The 24,084-nt window shown below is 40.0% G+C and overlaps 1 protein-coding gene and 1 long non-coding RNA gene across 3 annotated transcripts in view; both read right to left on the reverse strand.

The window, feature by feature from the left end:
- Positions 1 to 24,084, reverse strand: part of AUTS2 (activator of transcription and developmental regulator AUTS2) — a 1,134,993-nt gene that overhangs the window by 881,978 nt on the left and 228,931 nt on the right.
- The window catches only part of LOC112646106 (uncharacterized), a 71,025-nt gene that overhangs the window by 8,274 nt on the left and 38,667 nt on the right, over positions 1 to 24,084 (reverse strand). The window contains exons 2-3 of one of the 2 annotated variants that reach the window (XR_004816872.2): positions 17,308 to 17,446; positions 2,153 to 2,227 (exon numbers count right to left, since the gene is read on the reverse strand). This is a non-coding gene — a long non-coding RNA (uncharacterized LOC112646106). The remainder of the gene's footprint in view (positions 1 to 2,152; positions 2,228 to 17,307; positions 17,447 to 24,084) is intronic. The other variant, XR_003127459.3, reaches the window with a different exon arrangement.

A 24,084-nucleotide genomic window follows, 5' to 3' on the forward strand; every position in this document is an offset into this window, starting at 1 on the left:
TTTTTTTTTTTTTAATGAAGTTGCATTGCCTTTGAGATGGGTCTTGTTTTTGGTGTTGCCTTACTTATATTTCCAGTGAGTCAGTCACCAGGGCTTTGAGGGCTATGCCCAATGCAATGAGATATGGGCCTTTGACTTAATAAAATCATGAAATGAACTTCTGAAGTTCTTTCAGAGGAAAAGTGGCATCATAATGTCCAATATCATGGCAAATATCATGTGACCTAAATGTGCTTTTCTATAAAGCACTGCCACTACAAGAAATAGCACTATCAGGACCCTCTGAAAAGAGACATTCTACGGGTGTTGGCACCTAGCTTCTGGTGAAGCAATGACAGAGAGTGCTCACTTTAAAGAAATCCAACATTCTGTTGGACTTATGCATGAAAAATTTAACCAAACCCCTGTGTTTGCTATAGCTCTTTACAATTGAATCTGAAGCAGGAAATAATGAGGAAGGAGCAGTATGGGGAGAAATGGAGCCAGTGACAGATGGATCAGCTCTCAAGGTAGAAGAGCCTTGGTTCCATGATAAATTGTGGTTACAGTGCATATGTTGGGGTGGAAAGAGCCTGGGGTGATCTGGCTGATAGTGACATAAAGGTACACATATATTAAGTTTTATCAGGCTATCCCTTAAGATTAGTGTAGTTTGAGGGGGAGCCTGGGTGGCTCAATGGGTAGCAACCGCCTTTGGCTCAGGTCATAATCTCAGGGTCCTGGGATCAAGCCCCAGGTCAGGGTCCCTGCTTAGTGGGGAGTCTGCTTCTCCCCTTCCCTTAGCCCCCCACCCCACCACTAATACTCTATTGCTTGCTCTCAAATGAATATTAAAAAAAAAAAAAATTAGTGTTTTTCATTCTGTGACCTCTCTAAAAAAGCTAGTAGTTCAGACTAAGTTTTTAGTCCCTAGGGTAAAAAACAAGGTGCTCCTAGTTTACCATTTAGGTATCTTCATGGTGTAGTAGAAGGACCACACCACACTGAGACTCAGAGCATCAGGCTCTGGATCTCACTAGTGGTCTGTCCTTAGACAAATGACTTCCTATCTGTACACAGATCATCCTACTGAAAAAAAGTGATAGGTAACCCAAAACATAGGATCAAGGGGCCCTCAAACGCCAAATGAACCAGCCCTTAGAACAGTCTGTTAGGCAGGAGAATATTCTGTAACATTTCTGAGTTGGAACATCTCAGCTGTCTCTTGTCTCCCTCCCCCCCCACACCAATTGCTCCCTGTTGCTTATACCTGTCCAATTCATTCAATTATGCTACCTGTCTAGCCCCAGGAAATGTGTGGATTTGGGGGCTCTGTCTCAGATCCTCAAAGTCACTTCCAGGATTAAAACTCAATGATTTAAAGTTCAGATACTCCAATAAGACTTTTTTCACTCTGGCCCTGACAGGCTTAACAGAGTAGGGGAATTTAACAGAGTAACATTAGATCATGTATTTCAGCTTGTCTAAGAGGTCAGCAAACTCTCAGGTCAGTTTTGAGGATACATTAAAATAAAGTTATCCTGCAAAACAGGATACATGGAAGCTAACAATTTTTTTTAATTTAACAATGAGCTTTAATATGACCACAACATAAAGATCTTATATCCATTGTCTCTTTTCCTCTACTGACTTCTTTATATCTACTTCTGTTTAAAAAATATTTACCCACTGAAATATTTTTAAACCTCCTTTGTTTCTTTTGAAAGCACAAAACCCTCAACTTCTATCCAGCTGTTAACAGCTCTTGGTCTCATTTTGTAAATGTTGGTAATGACTGTCTTGACAAGGTTCTCTGCTTCAATGAACACAATTTTTGGAATGATGAACATGCTACAAGCTTGGACCCTTTCTAGATAATATTTAATATAATCGTCCTATTCACGTGATAACTCCAATGATTTCCAGGAAGTTAAGTAAAGCAGAAACAATTAATACCTACATGATATCCAGTTCATACAAGGCAGTGTCAGGGCTAAGAGAATAAATCTAAGACTCAGTCTCTGACTCTACAGGGCCTAAAATAGGTAGCCAGACCAATTCCTCTTGACCTCAAAGAATAAGGCAGGCAGACCAGTTTTTACTCTGCGAACTTTTTTTTTTTTTTTTTTTTTAATTCAAGGGCTGCACACCAGGTATTCACATTCTTTAGTACCTTCACTTCTCTTCTTCCTTCCCAAGGCTGCACTGGCTCCTGGCCCCCACGCCTTCTAACTCCATCAGAGTACCACTGGGAAGGGAGGAAAGAGAAAGTACAAGTCTATCCGTCCTATTCTCAGAATAAAGCAGCTCAGCAGGTGACGCATTTGAACCTAATGGTTGAAACAAGATTGAGGACCCACCTTGAAATTAAGCAGAAAGACTGGAGAGAAAAGACCTTGAAGGTCACCATGTCCAACCTCTTTTCAGAGTTGAAGAGGTGACTATCCCACCAGGACAAGTGACAGCTCTGATTTAACTGGAAAAGTAGTGTATATCCAACAAAGTATTGCAACTTTTCAGCTCCAACCTCATTTTTTTTTAAACTATTACTGTTAAACCCACCACAACCCACTGATATCCCGGTGACTATTTTGACAGTAGCAGCAACAATCAAAACTTCTGCTACCCTGAACATATGAAAATGGTATTTCATACCAACCACAGGCAGGCCAGGCCATGCACTCTGTGCTATTTCCTGGAAGTGATGATAAATTTGCACTGAACTATTTATACGCTAGATCCTTGTTTTGGACAACTCTCTAAGAAGGCTGTTTGAGGGTCTGAGGAGGAGACAATGGATCAATTTCAGCTACTACAGCCTTAATCTCGGAGGATACTATGTGAACTTTTATATAATAAACTAATTATCTGTATCTCCAGGGCAATAAATAAACAAAATTTCAAGCACTCACTAAAACCCTACTCCTCCCTTTAAAGTATTAAGTAAAAACAATGATAACCTGCCCTAATATCAGTAAGAAGACAGTGTCTGTCTTATCATTGTCTCCAAGAAGGTTTGGCAGACAGTCTTTGTGCCAGAACTGTGAGGGAGAAGTTAAGACAGCAAAGACAAGCTCACTGTGATTTGGCTGTGTCAGCAGGGCCCTCATTTGCACAACACTGTCAAAACAGGCAAATAAAAACCAACATATAATAATCATACCTCTTAGGGCTCATTTCCAGGGCTGCCTGTTTTGCTTTAATGCAGCATGCAAGAGCACGGATTTCATTAGACATTCCAAAGGGGTTGCTTAGCTTGAGGGAAGAGAGGAGGAGCCCTCAGTGTTTGTCTGAATAGACTGCACATGTCTGACTCTCGACAAATCCATCATTCCAAGTGCCTAGGGCCAAAGGAACTAGGCAAAGGACTTAAGGATTACTGGTGAACAGATATAAACAGGAAAAAAACAAAACAAAACAAAACAAAAAAACCTCATATATCCTATCCTCTGGAGCTCTGAAGTCCTAGCTTTAAAGGGAAATAGCAGTTCCTCGAAAAACAGAAATGTGGGCATTTCAAATGCTTGTCAGTCCATGTCCACTGTGTACAAATGTCCCAATATACCACCAATCTAAGGCAATAACCAACAAAGGAACCCATGGAATGTTCCAGGGCTAACACTCACTCAGTTGATCCAATTGTATATACTGAAGAAACAAGGGTTACAGCAACAATGAGATCATATTTAGATGACAACTTATTGATCACAAAACACTGTCCTATGTGTGATTTCACTGATTTTTTATGTTTGATGTGACTCAGTATCCAATTGAAAAAATTGACACTGAGAGTTAAGGGACTTGACAAGGACATGCAACTGTTTAGTGCACTGGGCTTAGATGAGGGAACTAGGAGATGAAGGTCAATCAAAACTGGAAACCCAAGAGTATGGAGGATCTCCTACATAATACATAAAAGAGTGACCAATGCCAAGGTGACGTACAGGGAGGGAACAGCCGGAATAAAGATTAATCTTAAGGCATTAGTCTTTCATAATAAGGATGTGAGAGACTGACTAAAAATTGAGGAAAGAACACAGGAAATGTGTTATTAAAGTATACTTCTCAAAGCCCAGCTCCCAACGCCTGAGCCCTGAGGATCACCTCCCTACTGGTTGGGGTTCAGGCTGAGGGAAGGAGCCTCCAAGTGGGCCCTGGGCAGGGGAGCACAGCTTGCTTCCTTGGGAGTCGGCCTACTCCTGAAATGCCCATTTAACTGTTGTGGCTCATATCAGGAGGGCCATCAAGAAAATTAACCATATAGAATAATGAATTTCCTAAAATCTAGGAAGTGAGAAATGGCTTAAATAATCTGGAACATTCAGGCAGGAAACACAGAGAAATCTGATTTGACTCCATCCACTGAGAAAAAAATCACTGGGAAAGCCAAAGACTAGCTAGTAGTCTCTCAATCAAAGGAGGGATTTTTTTTTTTTTTTTTTTTTTTTTAGATGAAAGCTGTCCCACAGTGAAATGAGCCAGAAGAAGGGCCCCAGGATTCCCTAACTCTGATGACCTAAAGGAGAAGCTGGCTGACAAGTTACTGAGAGTGAAAAAAATAGAGGCTGGAAGCATGGATGAGGGGCCCTCACAGCAAAAGCCCATAATTCTCAGCCCTTCTGTTTCCTTTTAATAAAAAATAAAACCAAAAATCATCTATCTACCTAAGGCGTTCATTACAAGTCTGGAGTTACAGAGACTGTGACCAACATTTGAAGTCTAAAAAACAAAGCAATGTGAATTAATGAAACAATTCAAATCTTTACCTAGTTCAACTAGGGACCAACTATACTAAGTGCCTGGAGTATCTACAACCAGAGTTGAGAAAGCTGAAATCCTGCAAAAGAAGAATTTTGGATATATACAGGATTAGGATGAAACAAGACTGCTAGTGTTCATACCATCTCCTTAGATAGCAACAAAAAATATCAGTCATATAAAAAGGACCCAGGACTCTGAGTTAGAAGGCTGAGCTCTAGTCCTGCGTTGGTCACAGAAAGGTGACAGAAGTCACTTGATCGCTCCAGATTTCAGGTTTCTTGTCTATAAAAGGAGTGGTTTGGGTGAATGCGTCCCTTAGGGCCTAATAATAAGATTCTATGATTTCATAGCAATGAAATAGAAAATACTAATTTCACAACTGCAAGACCAGTTTAGTACTTAGCTTACTCATGAACTATAAGCTTAGATTTGTTTTTCAAGCCAGTTTCTTCTCTTTAGGGGAAGCTTTACTTTACACAGACTAGGTATATCAGACATATTATAGGCTCCGTAGTTTCATGGATGCTGGTTCAATATATGAACTCCCAAATCAGAGATACAGGTCAGTTTATTATTGACAACTGCAGGAGCCAGACCCCCCAGCAGGTTCTGCACTGGTTCCATGAGGCCCAACTCCCACAGGATGGGGAAAATGGTCCAGAGGACACCTGCACATAAAGTGTGGTTATAGGAGAGAAGCCTTGAGATTTCAAGAAGCTGCTTTTTGCTCCAAAAAGAGACAGTGTATCTCCCAAGGCTGTTTGCTATATGTTCATAATCATGGACTTGAGAGGCAAAGATTCCTCTACAACATCTATTTGCATTGAAAAATAAACCATAGACACTGGTGTACCTAATATGAGAATGAGTATCTTCCTAAAAATTAAGCCAACCTCTTTCTTACAAACATACATCCCTTGTAGAGGACCATCCTCTAGAAATTAAAAAAAAAAAAAAAAAAAAAGAAAGAAAAAGAATAAAATCTTACTGATGGCGTAGAAATTGAAAGAGTCCTAAGACAGATAAAACTAAAGTCACAGAACAATGTCAAGAACAAAGAAACACATTGTTACTGAATATCCCCAGCCCCTACCATGATTATCAAACAGTAGTCGCTCAATAAATAATTGCTGAATGAACCACTCACTCTCCAGCAGAGAAGTGAAAAAAATAACTACTTAATCTTTTAGAAATAAAATTAGAGTGACACTAAGGATGAATCAATTGGGACAACACATTCACTTGATCACATCTTGTATTTTGCCAGAAACACCACACGTTTGCAGATAAAACCACTATGGCATTATAAGAGAATAATGCTGGATTAAAATCTAGGTAGTATCTTTTACCTTTTTTGAAACAAACAAACAAAACTAATAAAATGCTTAACAATTCTGATTAGGCCTCTACCAACAGAACAGAAAGCATTAAAGAGTTCAGTTTAAGGAACTACAAGAGAAAAGACAGGGGAAAAGTAGAATGGAGAATGGAGGCTAAGAGCATGAACTTTAAACTCTGAGAGACCTGTGTTCAAATTCCAATTCTACCACTTACAAGCTAAGTGGCTTCAGCAAATACTTGACTTCTCTAGGTCTCTCTTTCTTCAGCTGCAGAAAAAGATAATAGCACCTACTAGGACGAATGTGAAAAATCACCGAAAGGCACTTAGTCCAGTGCCTGGCGATTACGCAGTGCTTGGTAAATGGTTCAGTACGTAACATCAGATATTACAGTTTTCCAAGTGAAAACACAAGTTTGAGTAAAATTGTTTTATGAAAAATACTGCAAAAAGAGGGAAGGACGGGCAGGATAAGGTCAGGAAGAAAAAGAGAGTCTGTGTAGATTACCATTCCTTTGTGGGAACTTCAAAAAACAAGAAACACTTGCTCTAAAGCAAGATGACTTCCATATACCACTTAGGCAGTGTCTAATCTTCTTTCACTTTAACTCACTTAAATACATAGCAAATCGCGATGCAGGTATATCAATGATTACTATCAATATTCTTAAAATTAAAAATGGAAGAGAAGTACTTTTCACTATCACCTCTTGTAAGCACAGTGCAAAGCCCTAGGTATTATATATAAAACAAACATATAAGATGATTCTGAAAGGCAGACAGAAAAGGCAGAATGGCTAAGGGCCTTGGGACACAAAGAATGGCAAAGTTCCCTGGGCTTTCTTTTTGCCTTTTAAATTCCAGACTAAGCACCACAGAAACTGGGAACCCAGAATATGAACAGGCACAGACAAAACAAATCCTAAGAAAAGCCTGCTGTCTCTGGCCAAAGTACCATGAAAGCAAGACAAGAAAGCATTTAGATAATGCTTTACTGCAGCCAAACACCATTAAACACCTATAAATACAACCCTACCCATAGCAGGATAGCCTAGACTTCTATCTGTGCCACCATCCCCTTCTATCCTGCACTCCCCAGAGCGACCAGGGTGGCTTCAGAGAACACTGCCTGGTGAGAACAACCCACCAACATCCCCCTCACCATGCCAGTCAAGTTTTAGACTTCACCCCAACCAGGAGGGTAAGAAGGCATCCCTCCCCTCACTGGGGTAGTGTCAGAGGGGGTTAAAGAAGAGTCAGGATTTTCACTACCCACTCATCAATTTTTCGACATCCCCACACCTGTGGTAATCAGTGGAGGCCACATGGGAGCAGCAATAAAACATTACTACCTTCCTTCCCCAACCAAGGTAGTAATCATAAGGAGGCAAATAAGAAGCCTGAACTTCTACCCACACCCAATAATATAAGGAAGTGGTGCCTCCCTTCCCCTACCTGAGTAGAGCGAGAAAAAAACTGTTAAAACACAGATTTAAATAACATTTAAAAACCATAACATTCAAAATGTACATCATAAATGTACATAATGCACTTCCACAAGCAATCATAAACACACTTAAAATGAATGCAAAAGAAGAAAGTCGCAGAAAAGAGAAAGAAGATATAAAGAAAAGCCAAATGGAAATTTTAGAACTAAAAAATATATAGTAAGCAAAACAAAATACTCAAGGATTTCCTGGATTAATACAGGGTATCAGGGGCTGAAGGGAAGGGGAAAAGGGAATTATTGCTTACTAGGCACAGAGTTCCTACTTGGGGGTGAGGAAAATGTTTGGATAATAGTAGCAATAGTTGCAAAACACTGCAAATATATCTAATGCTACTGAGCTGTACATTTAAAAATTATTAAAATGGTAAATTTTATATTAAGTATATTTTCCCAAATAATAAAACAAACTAAAATTATATGTAATAAAATAAAACTAAAATGATTATAAGTTGAAAAAAAATGAACAGAGCCTCAGGGAAATGTGGGACTACTGAATAAAAAAAGAAAAAGATTTAACATTCTTACTTCTGAGTCACAGAAAGAACAAAGAAAATGCAGCTAAAAAAAAAAAGTTTCAAAGAAATAATGGCTGAAAATGTTCCCAAAATTTGGGAAGAGACATAAACCTACAGTTTCAAGATTATAAGAGAATAAGTGAGAAACCTCCAAACAGGATTAAAAAAAAATTACACTGAGACACATTACAGTCAAACTCCTGAAAACTAAAAGACAAAGGAAAGGCTTCTGTAAATATCTAGAGAGCAATAATGCATTACATACAGTAATAAGAAAACAATTTGAATGAAAGTAGGTTTCTTTTTCATCCAAAATCATAAAAGTCAGAAGGAAGTGCCACAACACTTTTCAATGACTCGAATAAAGGAACTATCAACCTAGAATTCTGTACTAGCAAAACAGCCTTCAGGAAATCAAGTCATTCTCAGATGAAGAAAAACTAACAAGAATTTTCATAAGTATAACCTTCAAGAATGGCAAAAGTAAATTTTCCGAATAGAAAGAAAATAATTTTAAAAAATCTTAAACCATTAGGAAGAAAAAAAATAAAACAAAAATATGGGTGAATAGAATATATTTTCTTCTATTCTTAAGTTTCCTAAATCATGTTTGACTACTGAAGCACAACTTATTAACACTATCAACTATAGTTTTCAATATATAAATAAAAATATTTAAAACAATTATCTTTTAAATGAGAGATAAAATTCTATACTTCACATAAACATGTAAAATATCAAAACTAATAGACTGTGAGAAGTTATGTGTGGAAAATCTTATACTCAGAACAACTAGTAAAAAAAAAATATCTATACAAAGATGGGGCACCTGGGTAGCTTAGTTGGTTAGAGTGTTCGACTCTTGATTTCAGCTCAGGTCATGATCTCGGGGTTATGAGAATAAAACCCTGCATAGGGCTCTGAGCTCAGTGTTTGAGATTCTCTCTCTTCCTCTCCCTCTGCTTTTTTCCCCACACACGAGATCCCTCTCAAATAAATAAATAAATAAATAAATCTTTTTTAAAGAATCCATACAGAGATAAACTCAAAAACACTTAAAAAAATCAAACAGGAAATCTGAAAAATGTTCAAGTAACCCACAGTAAATGAGGAAAAAGAAAACAGAGAAACAAAAATCAGAGGCAACAAACAGAAAATAAAACAAAACAGACCTAATGTATCAAAAATTATATTAAAAAGTAAATCATCTAAATACATCAATTTAAAGGCTGATATAATATATTTTAAAAAATCATCCAGGGCAGCCCGGGTGGCTCAGGGGTTTAGCGCTGCCTTCAGCCCAGGGCCAGATCCTGGAGACCCCGGATCGAGTCCCACGTTGGGGTCCCTGCATGGAGACTGCTTCTCCCTCTGCCTGTGTCTCTGCCTCTATCTCTCCCTCTCTGTGTGTCTGTCATGAATAAATAAATAAAATCTTTAAAAAAAAATCATCCAACTAACTATATGGTCTAATAATCTCACCTCAACTATAGTGATAAAGACAGGTAGAAAATAAAACCATGGGAAAAAATATACCATGGGAGGAGGGGCAAGATGGCGGGAGAGTAGGGTCTCCAAATCACCACCAAATTACCTAGAAAACCTTCAAATCATCCTGAAAATCTATGAATTCGGCCTGAGAATTAAAGAGAGAACACCTGGAATGCTACAGTGAGAACAGTTCGCGCTTCTATCAAGGTAGGAAGACCAGGGAAAAAAGAAATTAAGAAACAAAGGCCTCCAAGGGGGAGGGGCCCCGCGAGGAGCCGGGCTGAGGCCGGGTCGAGTGTCCCCAGGACAGGAGAGCCTCGTCCCGGAGGAGCAGGAGCTGCACCGACCTTCCCGGGCGGAAAGGGACTCGCAGGGAGTTGGAGCAGGACCCAGGAGGGCGGGGATGCCCTGGGCTCCCGGGGACACTAACAGACACCTGCGCCCCAGGAGAGTGCGCCGAGCTCCCTAAGGGCTGCAGCGCGCACGGCGGGACCCGGCGGGACCCGGAGCAGCTGGAGGGGCTCGGGCGGCGGCTCCGCGGAGGGGGCTGCGCGGCCCCGGGAGCAGCTCGGAGGGGCTCGGGCAGAGGAAGAGGCTCCGTGTGGAGGGGGCTGTGCGGTTCGAGGAGCAGCTGGGCGCCGGGACACAGCCCAGGATCCGGCCCCCCCGCATCCCGGCAGAGGCCGGAGGACCCAGGACCGCAAGGACGCTCCTGCCCCGAGCTGAGCAGATCAGCGGCCCCGCCCCGGAGCCTCCAGGCCCTGCAGACGGAGAGCTCCGGAGCTACTGCGGGGGCTGACTCCAGGGCTCCAGAGCTGGCCCCGCCACTGGGGCTGTTGCTCCTGGGGCCTCACGGGGTAAACAACCCCCACTGAGCCCTGCACCAGGCAGGGGCACAGCAGCTCCCCCAACTGCTAACACCTGAAAATCAGCACAGCTGGCCCCTCCCCCAGAAGACCAGCTAGAGGGACAAGTTCCAGGAGAAGTCAAGGGACTTAAAGTACACAGAATCAGAAGATACTCCCCCATGGTTCTTTTTTTTTTTTTTTTTTTGCTTTTTGATTTGTTTCCTTCCCACACCCCCCTTTTTTCTCCTTTCTTTCTTTTTCTTTCACTTTTTCTTCTTTTTTTTCGTTTTTTTTCTTCCCTTTTTTTTCTCTTTCTCTTTTCTTTCCTTCTTTCTCTCCCCTCTTTTTCTCCTTTTCCCAATACAACTTGCTTTTGGCCACTCTGCACTGAGCAAAATGACTAGAAGGAAAACCTCACCTCAAAAGAAAGAATCAGAAACAGTCCTCTCTCCCACAGAGTTACAAAATCTGGATTACAATTCAATGTCAGAAAGCCAATTCAGAAGCACTATTATACAGCTACTGGTGGCTCTAGAAAAAAGCATAAAGGACTCAAGAGACTTCATGACTGTGGAATTTAGAGCTAATCAGGCAGAAATTAAAAATCAATTGAATGAGATGCAATCCAAACTAGAAATCCTAACGACGAGGGTTAACGAGGTAGAAGAACGAGTGAGTGACATAGAAGACAAGTTGATAGCAAAGAGGGAAACTGAGGAAAAAAGAGACAAACAATTAAAAGACCATGAAGATAGATTAGGGGAAATAAACAACAGCCTGAGGAAGAAAAACCTACGTTTAATTGGTGTTCCCGAGGGCGCCGAAAGGGACAGAGGGCCAGAATATGTATTTGAACAAATTCTAGCTGAAAACTTTCCTAATCTGGGGAGGGAAACAGCCATTCAGATCCAGGAAATAGAGAGATCCCCCCCTAAAATCAATAAAAACCGTTCAACACCTCGACATTTAATAGTGAAGCTTGCAAATCCCAAAGATAAAGAGAAGATCCTTAAAGCACCAAGAGACAAGAAATCCCTGACTTTTATGGGGAGGAGCGTTAGGGTAACAGCAGACCTCTCCACAGAGACCTGGCAGGCCAGAAAGGGCTGGCAGGATATATTCAGGGTCCTAAATGAGTAAAAGGCGAAAGATTTATGCGATCTTAAGAGAAACCAGAGTATCAGGGTCCTAAATGAGAAGAACATGCAACCAAGAATACTTTATCCAGCAAGGTTCTCATTCAAAATGGAAGGAGAGATAAAGAGCTTCCAAGACAGGCAGCAACTAAAAGAATATGTGACCTCCAAACCAGCTCTGCAAGAAATTTTAAGGGGGACTCTTAAAATTCCCCTTTAAGAAGAAGTTCAGTGGAACAGTCCACAAATACAAGGATTGAATAGTTATCATGATGACACTAAATTCATATCTCTCAACAGTAACTCTGAATGTGAACGGGCTTAATGACCCCATCAAAAGGCGCAGGGTTTCAGACTGGATAAAAAAGCAGGACCCAATTATTTGCTGTCTACAAGAGACTCATTTTAGACAGAAGGACACCTACAGCCTGAAAATAAAAGGTTGGAGAACCATTTACCATTCGAATGGTCCTCAAAAGAAAGCAGGGGTAGCCATCCTTATATCAGATAAACTAAAATTTACCCCAAAGACTGTAGTGAGAGATGAAGAGGGACACTATATCATACTTAAAGGATCTATTCAACAAGAGGACTTAACAATCCTCAATATATATGCCCCGAATGTGGGAGCTGCCAAATATATAAATCAATTATTAACCAAAGTGAAGAAATACTTAGATAATAATACACTTATACTTGGTGACTTCAATCTAGCTCTTTCTATACTCGATAGGTCTTCTAAGCACAACATCTCCAAAGAAACGAGAGCTTTAAATGATACACTGGACCAGATGGATTTCACAGATATCAACAGAACTTTACATCCAAACTCAACTGAATACACATTCTTCTCAAGTGCACATGGAACTTTCTCCAGAATAGACCACATATTGGGTCACAAATTGGGTCTGAACCGATACCAAAATATTGGGATCATCCGCTGCATATTCTCAGACCATAATGCCTTGAAATTAGAACTAAATCACAACAAGAAGTTTGGAAGGACCTCAAACACGTGGAGGTTAAGGACCATCCTGCTAAAAGATGAAAGGGTCAACCAGGAAATTAAGGAAGAATTAAAAAGATTCATGGAAACTAATGAGAATGAAGATACAACCATCCAAAATCTTTGGGATGCAGCAAAAGCAGTCCTGAGGGGGAAATACATCGCAATACAAGCATCCATTCAAAGGATGGGAGTTAATAAAGATTCGAGCAGAACTCAACGAAATCGAGACCAGAAGAACTGTGGAACAGATCAACAGAACCAGGAGTTGGTTCTTTGAAAGAATTAATAAGATAGATAAACCATTAGCCAGCCTTATTAAAAAGAAGAGAGAGAAGACTCAAATTAATAAAATCATGAATGAGAAAGGAGAGATCACTACCAACACCAAGGAAATACAAACGATTTTAAAAACATATTATGAACAGCTATACGCCAATAAATTAGGCAATCTAGGAGAAATGGACGCATTCCTGGAAAGCCACAAACTACCAAAACTGGAACAGGAAGAAATAGAAAACCTGAACAGGCCAATAACCAGGGAGGAAATTGAAGCAGTCATCAAAAACCTCCCAAGACACAAGAGTCCAGGGCCAGATGGCTTCCCAGGGGAATTTCATCAAACATTTAAAGAAGAAACCATACCTATTCTCCTAAAGCTGTTTGGAAAGATAGAAAGAGATGGAGTACTTCCAAATTCATTCTATGAGGCCAGCATCACCTTAATTCCAAAACCAGATAAAGACCCCACCAAAAAGGAGAATTACAGACCAATATCCCTGATGAACATGGATGCAAAAATTCTCAACAAGATACTGGCCAATAGGATCCAACAACACATTAAGAAAATTATTCACCATGACCAAGTAGGATTTATCCCTGGGACACAAGGCTGGTTCAACACCCGTAAAACAATCAATGTGATTCATCATATCAGCAAGAGAAAAACCAAGAACCATATGATCCTCTCATTAGATGCAGAGAAAGCATTTGACAAAATACAGCATCCATTCCTGATCAAAACTCTTCAGAGTGTAGGGATAGAGGGAACATTCCTCGACATCTTAAAAGCCATCTATGAAAAGCCCACAGCAAATATCATTCTCAATGGGGAAGCACTGGGAGCCTTTCCCCGATGATCAGGAACAAGACAGGGATGTCCACTCTCACCACTGCTGTTCAACATAGTACTGGAAGTCCTAGCCTCAGCAATCAGACAACAAAAAGACATTAAAGGCATTCAAATTGGCAAAGAAGAAGTCAAACTCTCCCTCTTCGCCGATGACATGATACTCTACATAGAAAACCCAAAAGTCTCCACCCCAAGATTGCTAGAACTCATACAGCAATTCGGTAGCGTGGCAGGATACAAAATCATGCCCAGAAGTCAGTGGCATTTCTATACACTAACAATGAGACTGAAGAAAGAGAAATTAAGGAGTCAATCCCATTTACAATTGCACCCAAAAGCATAAGATACCTAGGAATAAACCTAACCAAAGATGTAAAGGATCTATACCCTAAAAACTATAGAACACTTCTGAAAGAAATTGAGGAAGACACAAAGAGATGGAAAAATATTCCATGCTCATGGATTGGCAGAATTAGTATTGTGAAAATGTCAATGTTACCCAGGGCAATATACACGTTTAATGCAATCCCTATCAAAATACCATGGACTTTCTTCAGAGAGTTAGAACAAATTATTTTAAGATTTGTGTGGAATCAGAAAAGACCCCGAATAGCCAGGGGAATTTTAAAAAAGAAAACCATATCTGGGGGCATCACAATGCCAGATTTCAGGTTGTACTACAAAGCTGTGGTCATCAAGACAGTGTGGTACTGGCACAAAAACAGACACATAGATCAGTGGAACAGAATAGAGAATCCAGAAGTGGACCCTGAACTTTATGGTCAACTAATATTCGATAAAGGAGGAAAGACTATCCATTGGAAGAAGACAGTCTCTTCAATAAATGGTGCTGGGAAAATTGGACATCCACATGCAGAAGAATGAAACTAGACCACTCCCTTTCACCATACACAAAGATAAACTCAAAATGGATGAAAGATCTAAATGTGAGACAAGATTCCATCAAAATCCTAGAGGAGAACACAGGCAACACCCTTTTTGAACTCGGCCATAGTAACTTCTTGCAAGATACATCCACGAAGGCAAAAGAAACAAAAGCAAAAATGAACTATTGGGACTTCATCAAGATAAGAAGCTTTTGCACAGCAAAGGATACAGTCAACAAAACTAAAAGACAACCTACAGAATGGGAGAAGATATTTGCAAATGACATATCAGATAAAGGGCTAGTTTCCAAGATCTATAAAGAACTTATTAAACTCAACGCCAAAGAAACAAACAATCCAATCATGAAATGGGCAAAAGACATGAATAGAAATCTCACAGAGGAAGACACAGACATGGCCAACATGCATATGAGAAAATGCTCTGCATCACTTGCCATCAGGGAAATACAAATCAAAACCACAATGAGATACCACCTCACACCAGTGAGAATGGGGAAAATTAACAAGGCAGGAAACCACAAATGTTGGAGAGGATGCGGAGAAAAGGGAACCCTCTTACACTGTTGGTGGGAATGTGAACTGGTGCAGCCACTCTGGAAAACTGTGTGGAGGCTCCTCAAAGAGTTAAAAATAGACCTGCCCTACGACCCAGCAATTGCACTGTTGGGGATTTACCCCAAAGATTCAGATGCAATGAAACGCCAGGACACCTGCACCCCGATGTTTATAGCAGCAATGGCCACGATAGCCAAACTGTGGAAGGAGCCTCGGTGTCCAACGAAAGATGAATGGATAAAGAAGATGTGGTTTATGTATACAATGGAATATTACTCAGCTATTAGAAATGACAAATACCCACCATTTGCTTCAACGTGGATGGAACTGGAGGGTATTATGCTGAGTGAAGTAAGTCAGTCGGAGAAGGACAAACATTATATGTTCTCATTCATTTGGGGAATATAAATAATAGTGAAAGGGAATAGAAGGGAAGGGAGAAGAATGTGTGGGAAATATCAGAAAGGGAGACAGAACGTAAAGACTGCTAACTCTGGGAAACGAACTAGGGGTGGCAGAAGGGGAGGAGGGCGGGGGGTGGGAGTGAATGGGTGACGGGCACTGGGGGTTATTCTGTATGTTAGTAAATTGAACACCAATAAAAAATAAATTAAAAAAGAAATTTAAAAAAATTAAATTAAATTAAAAAAAATAAAAATAAATAAATAAAAAATATATACCATGAAAACAGTAACCAGAAGAAAGCAAGAGTATCTAAATTAATATCAAATAAAGTAAATTTTAGAACACAAAAAATTAATAGGAACAAAGACGGACATTGCATGATATATATAGGTCCATCTACTACGAAAATAATCCTCAATGTGTAGGGCCATTAAAAAAAACTAAAAATGTAAACAAAACTGATAGAACTGAAAAGAGAAAAAGACAAACACAAAATTATGGTTGGACACTAAAAATGTGCATTTCTCAACAAGTGATAGAGCAACTGGACAGAAAATCCCCAAGGAAGTAAAAGAATTCAACAACACCATCAACCAACAGCAGGATCTAATTGCCATTTATGTCATACTTCACCTGATTAAGCAAAGTAACACATTTTTTTCAAGTGACTGAAGGAAAAAAAATATTAGGATAGACCATATCCTAGGCTTTAATACAGAAATTTTATTTTTTAAATTACATTTAATTTAAATTAATTTAAAGAGCTGAATCATACAGAGTACGTTTTCTGATTGATTAAACAAACTGTGATATAGCCATATCACGGAATACTACTTAACAATAAAAAAGAATTAACTGGTTGGCACAAGCAACAACTTGGATGACTCTCAAGGTCATTATGCTGAGTAAAAATTGATCTCAAAAAGTCACTTATTATATGATATCATTCAGGTAACATTTTTGAAATAACAAAATTGTAGAGCTGGAAAGCAGATTTGTAGTTCCCAAGGGTTGGGGGGGTTGGGAGGCATGGGGTTGGGTGTTACTATAATGGTGTACCACTAGGGAGAGTTTTGTGGTAATAGACTAGTTCTGTATCTTGATTGCAGTGATGATTATATAATTCTACACATGTACAGAAGGACACAAAACTACATACATACATTACACTGGGTGAAGGGTACCCAGGATCACTCTATACTATCTTTGCAACTTCCTGTGATCTGTAATTATTGCAAAATTTTTAAATAATGAAAAATAATGAAATAAATTCAAGTAGCCTCCACAACTTATCAAAACTAACAAGAAATTTATTATTATTTCACAAAATAAATACCAATGGTTCCTGATTCCTGGTTACCTAGATTCCATGTTTTTACCTGATAGCAAAAGCACTGATTCTGAGGCCTTCCCTCTCAAAATTATTTGATAAATAAAAGCCAGTGGTGTTGAAAAGAAGAGAAAAAGGTCCACTTCAAATGTAAACATAACAGTCAAATAAAATAGGCTAACTCAATTTTGCAGACAATTGAATGTCAGTCATGCTGGATATATAGTTTATCTAATGCTCCTTCTCTAGACAGTCTTAAGATAAAAGGAGGGAGGGAGATGGGAGAAATGGGACTTGCATTTCACAGAATGCTTTGAAGTGGAAGAAAAACGTAATCCAATAAAGATTGCTTTGGAGATGCACATAGAGTAGCGACCAACAATGACAGTTACCTGGGGGCACTGTGATTTCCATGGCTCTGGTTACAGGTTGTTTGCTCTAGGTACCTGGAACTGTTACTGCACTGGAGAGGGCACGGGCAGCAAGCAAGCCTCTGCACACCCCCTCCTTGCCCTTGCTTAGTCACAAGCCCTTAAAAGAGAACAAACATTTAATTCCCTTGTAAAACAGATGAATGCTTTATAATTTACTAGCAGCTGCTGGCAGCAACGCACTCTGCTCTCATATTCCTATTAAGCAAGCTGTGGCTGATTTATTAAAAGCTCGGATACATCAAAACAAATGACTGAGACATCATTATAGTACTATTTACAACCCCTTAATGGGGTTACGGGTAGGGGCAATGCAGTACAGACGCCAATCGGCTTTCCTTCTGTTAGAAGGAGCTGCTTCCCTTGGATGGGAGCTGTCATTCTCAGGTAAAAAGACCCAACCACAAATGGTGAGGAAGGTGGCAGGACCTATTTCTGTGAAGAACTTGTAGCTTATAACACACCCCAGGATCAATGACAACACTCTGACAATCCCTGAAGGTTTACAGGACAAGGTACATGACTTCCCTCTCTACCCTGTGCCTCAGTTTCTCTCCATTTGGACTCAGAAGCTTCCTCCTCCTTTCCCCATGTGTCCTCCCCAAAATAAATCTAGTCAGAGGAGGAAGGTCATTGGTGGGAACTGAGGTGGGGAACTGGGAAGGGTCACACCGTGCCTGGGTAGGAATAGGGCAGAGCTGGGCTGTTTTCAGACATTAGAAATGAGGTACTGAGTCAAGCCTTGGCAAGCTCTGAGCCCTCCAGCTACCAGTTCTCTGTCCTCATCCTTCCTTTGTGGCTCCCTCCTTGCTCTCATACTGAAGTGTCCTTTGCTTAGCTTTCTCCCCTTGCCCCCTTCACAAAGTATGACCTGAGCAAAGGCTGGATTCTAGTCTTTTATTCTTCTGTATCAAAGTAAATTCACAGGTCTCCATTCCTAGGGGTACCAGCCTTTGAACAATGAATCAATCTGAGGAAAGGGAAAAGTATGTCACTGACATGGGGGAGCATGAGGAAGGCCACATGGACCCCCAAAGATGTACTGGTACCTAGGCTCAAAGATGAGTCCTGCTTTAGAAGCGGTGGAGAGGCAGAGCTGGTGCTATGCTCTGAACTCATCCCATTTACAATGAAGTACAGTCTTCGCCGTGACCCACAAAGCATGATGGAACCTGCTTCTACTGCGCAGCTTTGTGAACTCCTCAAGCGCAGGACAACAGGTCTTGCTCTTCTCTGGACCCCCAACACTCAATCTGGCACCTCACGGACTCAGTCAATTATGACTTAAAGAGTGAATGAATAAACAAGAGAGTGAATAAATAAACCCTTGTTCTAAGGGTCTAAGACTTTATAACTTTCTCATCTCTATAGTGTACCATCTAATAAGCCATTTGAATGACAAGACAAATAAGTAAGATTTCAAAGCAACTATACAAGTACTAGATGAGAGAGAGGGAGAAAGGGAAATGTTAAGAGAAACACAAAATTGCCTTAAGTTTCACTGCAATATTAAGAATTTGAGCTATGTGGCCCAAATACTTTTTAGTCTTGCCTCAACCACTTGCTAAGCATACAGTGTTGTTCAAATTATTTAGCCCCACTCCATATTGTTTCTTTGCCTGTAAAATAGGAATTAATAAAGTCTAGATCAGAACACTGCTGTGGAGATTAAATGAAACACTACCTGCAAAGTGCTTGCTATAGTACCTGGCACATGGTGAGAGCTCAGAAGCTGTTAATATTTATTATCAATATCATGGATTCTGGGCCCACCGCCAGGTACAAAATCAAAGAAGAAAATAACAAGAGAAGTCCAGAGCCCCAAGTCTCTGCAAAGTCACCTTCCAAATACTATTCTTAGAAATTTCGGCTGACTGCAAACCCAATAAAAGCCGCAGAATAAAGATATTGCCAAGAAGGCTAATGAGATCTTGGCTTGCATTAAGAGGGTTGCATGGTCCAGAATAATCATAAAGTGATCAACCATCTCTTCTCTCTGCACTCTCAGACTTCACCTGGGTGAGAGTAGCAAGCTTTGTAACAATATGCCTAGAAGCACAACATATGCATAACATTTCTGACAAAAGCCACTGCCAAAAAAATTAATCCCAAGTGACCTTGAAAGAAATCATAAAACTTAAGAGTGAGAAGGGAGAGATGTGGTCATTTGGTCTAAACCCTCATTCTATCAAGAGGCCAGAGGGACCCAGAAGAGTGAAGCTCCTCACTCTGGGACTCCTAAAAACAGGAATTATAGGTCATTTATTTTTATCTAAAGTGCCAGCCCAGAAACAAATTGTCCACAGATAGTATCAGAATAGAACCACAACATGGCCTCATGAACTCCAGCAGTTGTAGCAACTACATCAGCAGCTCTAATTGGATCAGTGAAAAACAGAGAAGAAGAAATACTGAAGAAAAATCTAGATCACTGGATGATCTCAGCTCACTTCCAGTTCTGTCCAGAGTCAGCACTGGCCCAATCACTGCAGTGCTGGTTCATCAGCCTAATTTTAGAGAACTGGACCCTTCCTTCTTTTGCAAGCACTCCTTCCTGCTGTGATTTCTCTAGGAATAGGCCAAAATTATCAATTTTCCTTTTCTAGACTGCTTCCTATTCATGCTATTGTAGCCATTTACAAATTCAGAAAGCACTAAACACCCAGGGAAACCAGGCCTGTGTGCAATTTCACTTCACACTCAAAAGCTCACACAAGACCATCAGTGTGGCAGACAACACCCATTCCCCCTCTCTGTTAATGACAGAGCCCCAAGTTTAAGATAGAGGCAATGGGATCAGTCTCAAGATACCAAGCATAAGTGCTCTAAGCCAATCATGGTCATGTGTTGATATTTTCTTCACTAGTTGGGGAAGGGGGGACTGGTAATGGAACCCAAGTCTGGTAAATAAGACATAAGGGCAGATCTTTGACAGGCTTTGGGGGAAATATTCCTTCCTGACAACATATACCAAGGAGGAACACGTACCAAGAAGATTCTTTTGCTACTATATCCTGCCACCTTGTTCTGAATGTTGTAAAGACATCATTCTTGGAACTATGGCACTCATCTTATAACCAAGAGGTCACAAGCCTAAGGGTGAAATCTAACACACTATAAATGACAAAGGGAAATGAAAAGAATAAAACCTGGATCTTTGAGTCTCTCTGAATCAATCCTGGGACCTCCTATTCCTCACTCCTTGTCAAGGCACTTTGTTAGTGAGGTTTTCTATTACTTATAACTGAAACCATCCTGTTTATGCCCATTTCCATAATCTACTATTAAATCCATTTCCCAGGATGGACAAAATGAGTTTCTAGAGATTTACATAAGTTCATATGACTAAGACCATGTGCACAGGCCATGATGTTATGTAGTATATAACACACTTCAGGGCTAAATGGAAAAGGAGTGGGAGAAGTTAGATTCCCAGATTCCAGAGCTAAGATCTACCCACAAGACTAAAGTAATTCAAACATTCCAGCATGCTCTAACAAACAACAGATCTGGAGGGCTGAAGTCCCAGGGGTACAGCTTGTGTTCTTGAAAAACCCTGAGTGTTTCACTTAGTCAAATATTATGCTTCTGCTTTTTAAATATTTCCATTTAAATGTAGATTTTGACCTTCTCTCCAATGAAATATTAATATGAGTATAAAATATATATTACTCATCATCTGAGAGAGGGTCTCTTTCCAGTGTCTGTCATGTTTCCTCTCTGCTGTCTTGGGATGACTTCTGAAAACCATGACAGTTTTATCTGCATAACCCATCTCTGCCAAATGCCTCACTGAATGACTGCCACATCCTTCTTAGGGTTTTTTAGGGGTAGGGGTGTGTGTGTGTGTGTGTGTGTGTGTCTAAATCCTTTCATTCACATATCAGTAAGATTGGTTTCCTTATAGCAATAGTCATTTAAGGGCTGGGTGGGCAAAATGAAAACTGTCTTCAGCAATACAATGCAAAGGAAAGGCTAATTTAATTTGAAATATCTCCTTTCCTAAATAAGTAACCCATATTAAGATTAACTGGGATTTCTATTTCCTTCTAATAACTGCAGCCCATTAAGTAGAATGTAAGTTTTTTGGAGGAAAAAAAAAAATCACAAATTGTTCTACTCATTTAGCTTTATCCTCTTCATTATTCAATCAGACAAACGATGACTAGCAGAACAAGTAGAGCAAGGGGGATTGGCTGATATGTGAATTTTTCCTGATTTATTTATCTCTTCATATTTAATAAGTAATTAATATGAAACAAAGACTATTTAATAAACCACTTCCAAAGCAAAACTGCCTCTAGCATTGATTACTGACATAAAAAAGAAAACTGCATTGAAGAATTGAAAGACCGGGGTTGAGAGCTTACGATCTTCTTGTTTGTGCAATTTCATGTAAACTACTCAACTCTCTGAATCTCAGTTTTCTCATCTCTAAAATGGACACACATTTTTACTTTGTAGTTCTGCTGCACAAATTATCATTTGAACTAAGAAGCCCTCACAAGATTCCCTTACTGAGAAAAGAAACATCTTGGAAACTAGCCTCTGAGGGAATCCACAATATTGGCACTCCACCTGTTACTCTGCAACTAGGTCAGTTGGCAAATGGCACAAGCTGCTTCATTATTTTATTCACCTACTCAACACTCTCAGTTACTCTACAAATATTTACTGCACACCTACTAAACAGCACATCAAGTAATTACTGTTGAACAATACAGACATGTTTTCTGCCCTCCAGAATAATGTTTCTGTCCTCCATATCTTCTCCAACTGACTTTGACCTCTTGTATACAACTGTTCTTAAGAACTCTGCCTTAGGGAACAAGCTCCAATGCAATCCCTCCCCCCAAATTCTCACTACTCACCATTACAGAGAAAAGCCCCTCTAGTGACTAGTGACTGTGACTAGTGACTAGTGACTGCAGGAACCTATTTTACATTGTTTACCCTTTAATACTTTCATCTAACACCGCTTCATTCTTTTTTTTAAAGATTTTATTTCTTTATTTGAGAGAGAGAGAGAGAGCACTTGGGCGAGCGAGTACATAAGGAGTTGGGGGAGGGGCAGAGGCAGAGTGAGAAAGAATCTCAAGCTCAGTGTGGAGCCTCACATGGGGCTTGATAACATGACCCTGCAAGATCACACCTGAGCTGAAACCAAGAGTCAGAACTCAACCAACTGAGCCACTCAGGCACCCTACACTGGTTCATTCAGTGATCCACAAGATATTTACTGACCACCACTTACAGGTCCATTGGAGGACATGAAGTCCAAAAGTGTCATTCAGAATGATTATTCCTGGCTTGTAATCTACCAATGAATCACAACTTCATTTTAGCGTAGACAGCCCAGAGTCACCTATCACTGAATTTAAGGGTATCAAATGCAACCTTTTGCCCAGACTCTGCCTGAACATCATACCAGTCTCCACCTGGTAGAGGTCTCCTCCTCCAGCTTCCATGATCATCCCACACACACAGCAACACTACAGTTATGCTTCTGCCCCACAGTAGCGTCCAGCCATGAGTGAATCCTGGCCATTATGCCCAGCTGCTAGTGAACTTTTATACCTCTCTGAAATTCTAAGCCGGGACAGGCAGCCAACAGAGGGCCAGCCATTAGGGATTTACTGCCATTTATCAATTTTTGACAAGGCTACCACTGTAGTTCTAACACAAAACATCCAAATCAGGTCCACAGGACAAATTTAACCTTTGGGGCAGTTACAAAAGGTAAAGACCTAAAGAAAATACATCCAACACACCCAGACAGGTCAAATAATGGATGTTCACTAGTCCTGACAATGGCTTAGAGTTAGAAAGTCTGAACAATCTGTTTTGAAATCCTTCCTTTGAAATTTCCAACAGTACCATGGGCCACAAAGAGGAACAAAAACATCCTACCTCTGTGATCAAAAATGAATAATCCATTTTAATCAATCACCTCGTAATATCAGAATAAGCTACAGAAAACTTTGGATATTTCAAAAAATGAATTAACTTTAACACTCTGAAGGAAATCCTTAAAGAGAATCTTTTAAACAGTAAAAGGCTCCATACATGCATAGTGGATTTTTTTTTTAAGATTTTATTTATTTATTCAGGAGAGACAGAGAGAGAGAAAGACAGAGAGAGAGAGAGGCAGAGACACAGGCAGAAGGAGAGGAGAAGCAGGGTCATACAGGAAGCCCGATGCAGGACTTGATCCCAGGACCCCAGGATCACATTCTGAGCAGAAGGCAGATGCTCAACCACTGGGAGCCACCCAGTTGCCTCCATGCATAGTGTTCTAAGACAGTCTTTTCTGAAGACAACCAAACTAACTGAGACATGTTCATCTGGCTACATGATGATTACAAAAGTAATCTCATACAAAAATGAGAGATTTCATTCACTTCTTTGTCTTTCTTTTAAATCCACTGAATTTTTCTCCAAGTCAAAACATAATACCAAGACATCAACAGATTTCTAGATAAGGTATTTTTAACCGCCACCTAAATTTCTAAATAACAAATTCTAGATAAGGCATTCTCAAGCGGGAATGGATAGATGAGCTAGAAATCTCAAAAATGTAAAATTTTCTGGTAATCTGTACCTTTCATGAGTCAAGTTATCATCAAACATGACCCACTATTCTCTATGCTGAATCAGTAGCATTAAACTGAAATACTGACTCAGAGTCAATACCATTATCACAAATACTAATATTTATTCAGCATCTAGTCTGTATAA

Source organism: Canis lupus, chromosome 6 (genome assembly GCF_003254725.2).
Source record: "Canis lupus dingo isolate Sandy chromosome 6, ASM325472v2, whole genome shotgun sequence".
Taxonomy (NCBI): domain Eukaryota; kingdom Metazoa; phylum Chordata; class Mammalia; order Carnivora; family Canidae; genus Canis; species Canis lupus.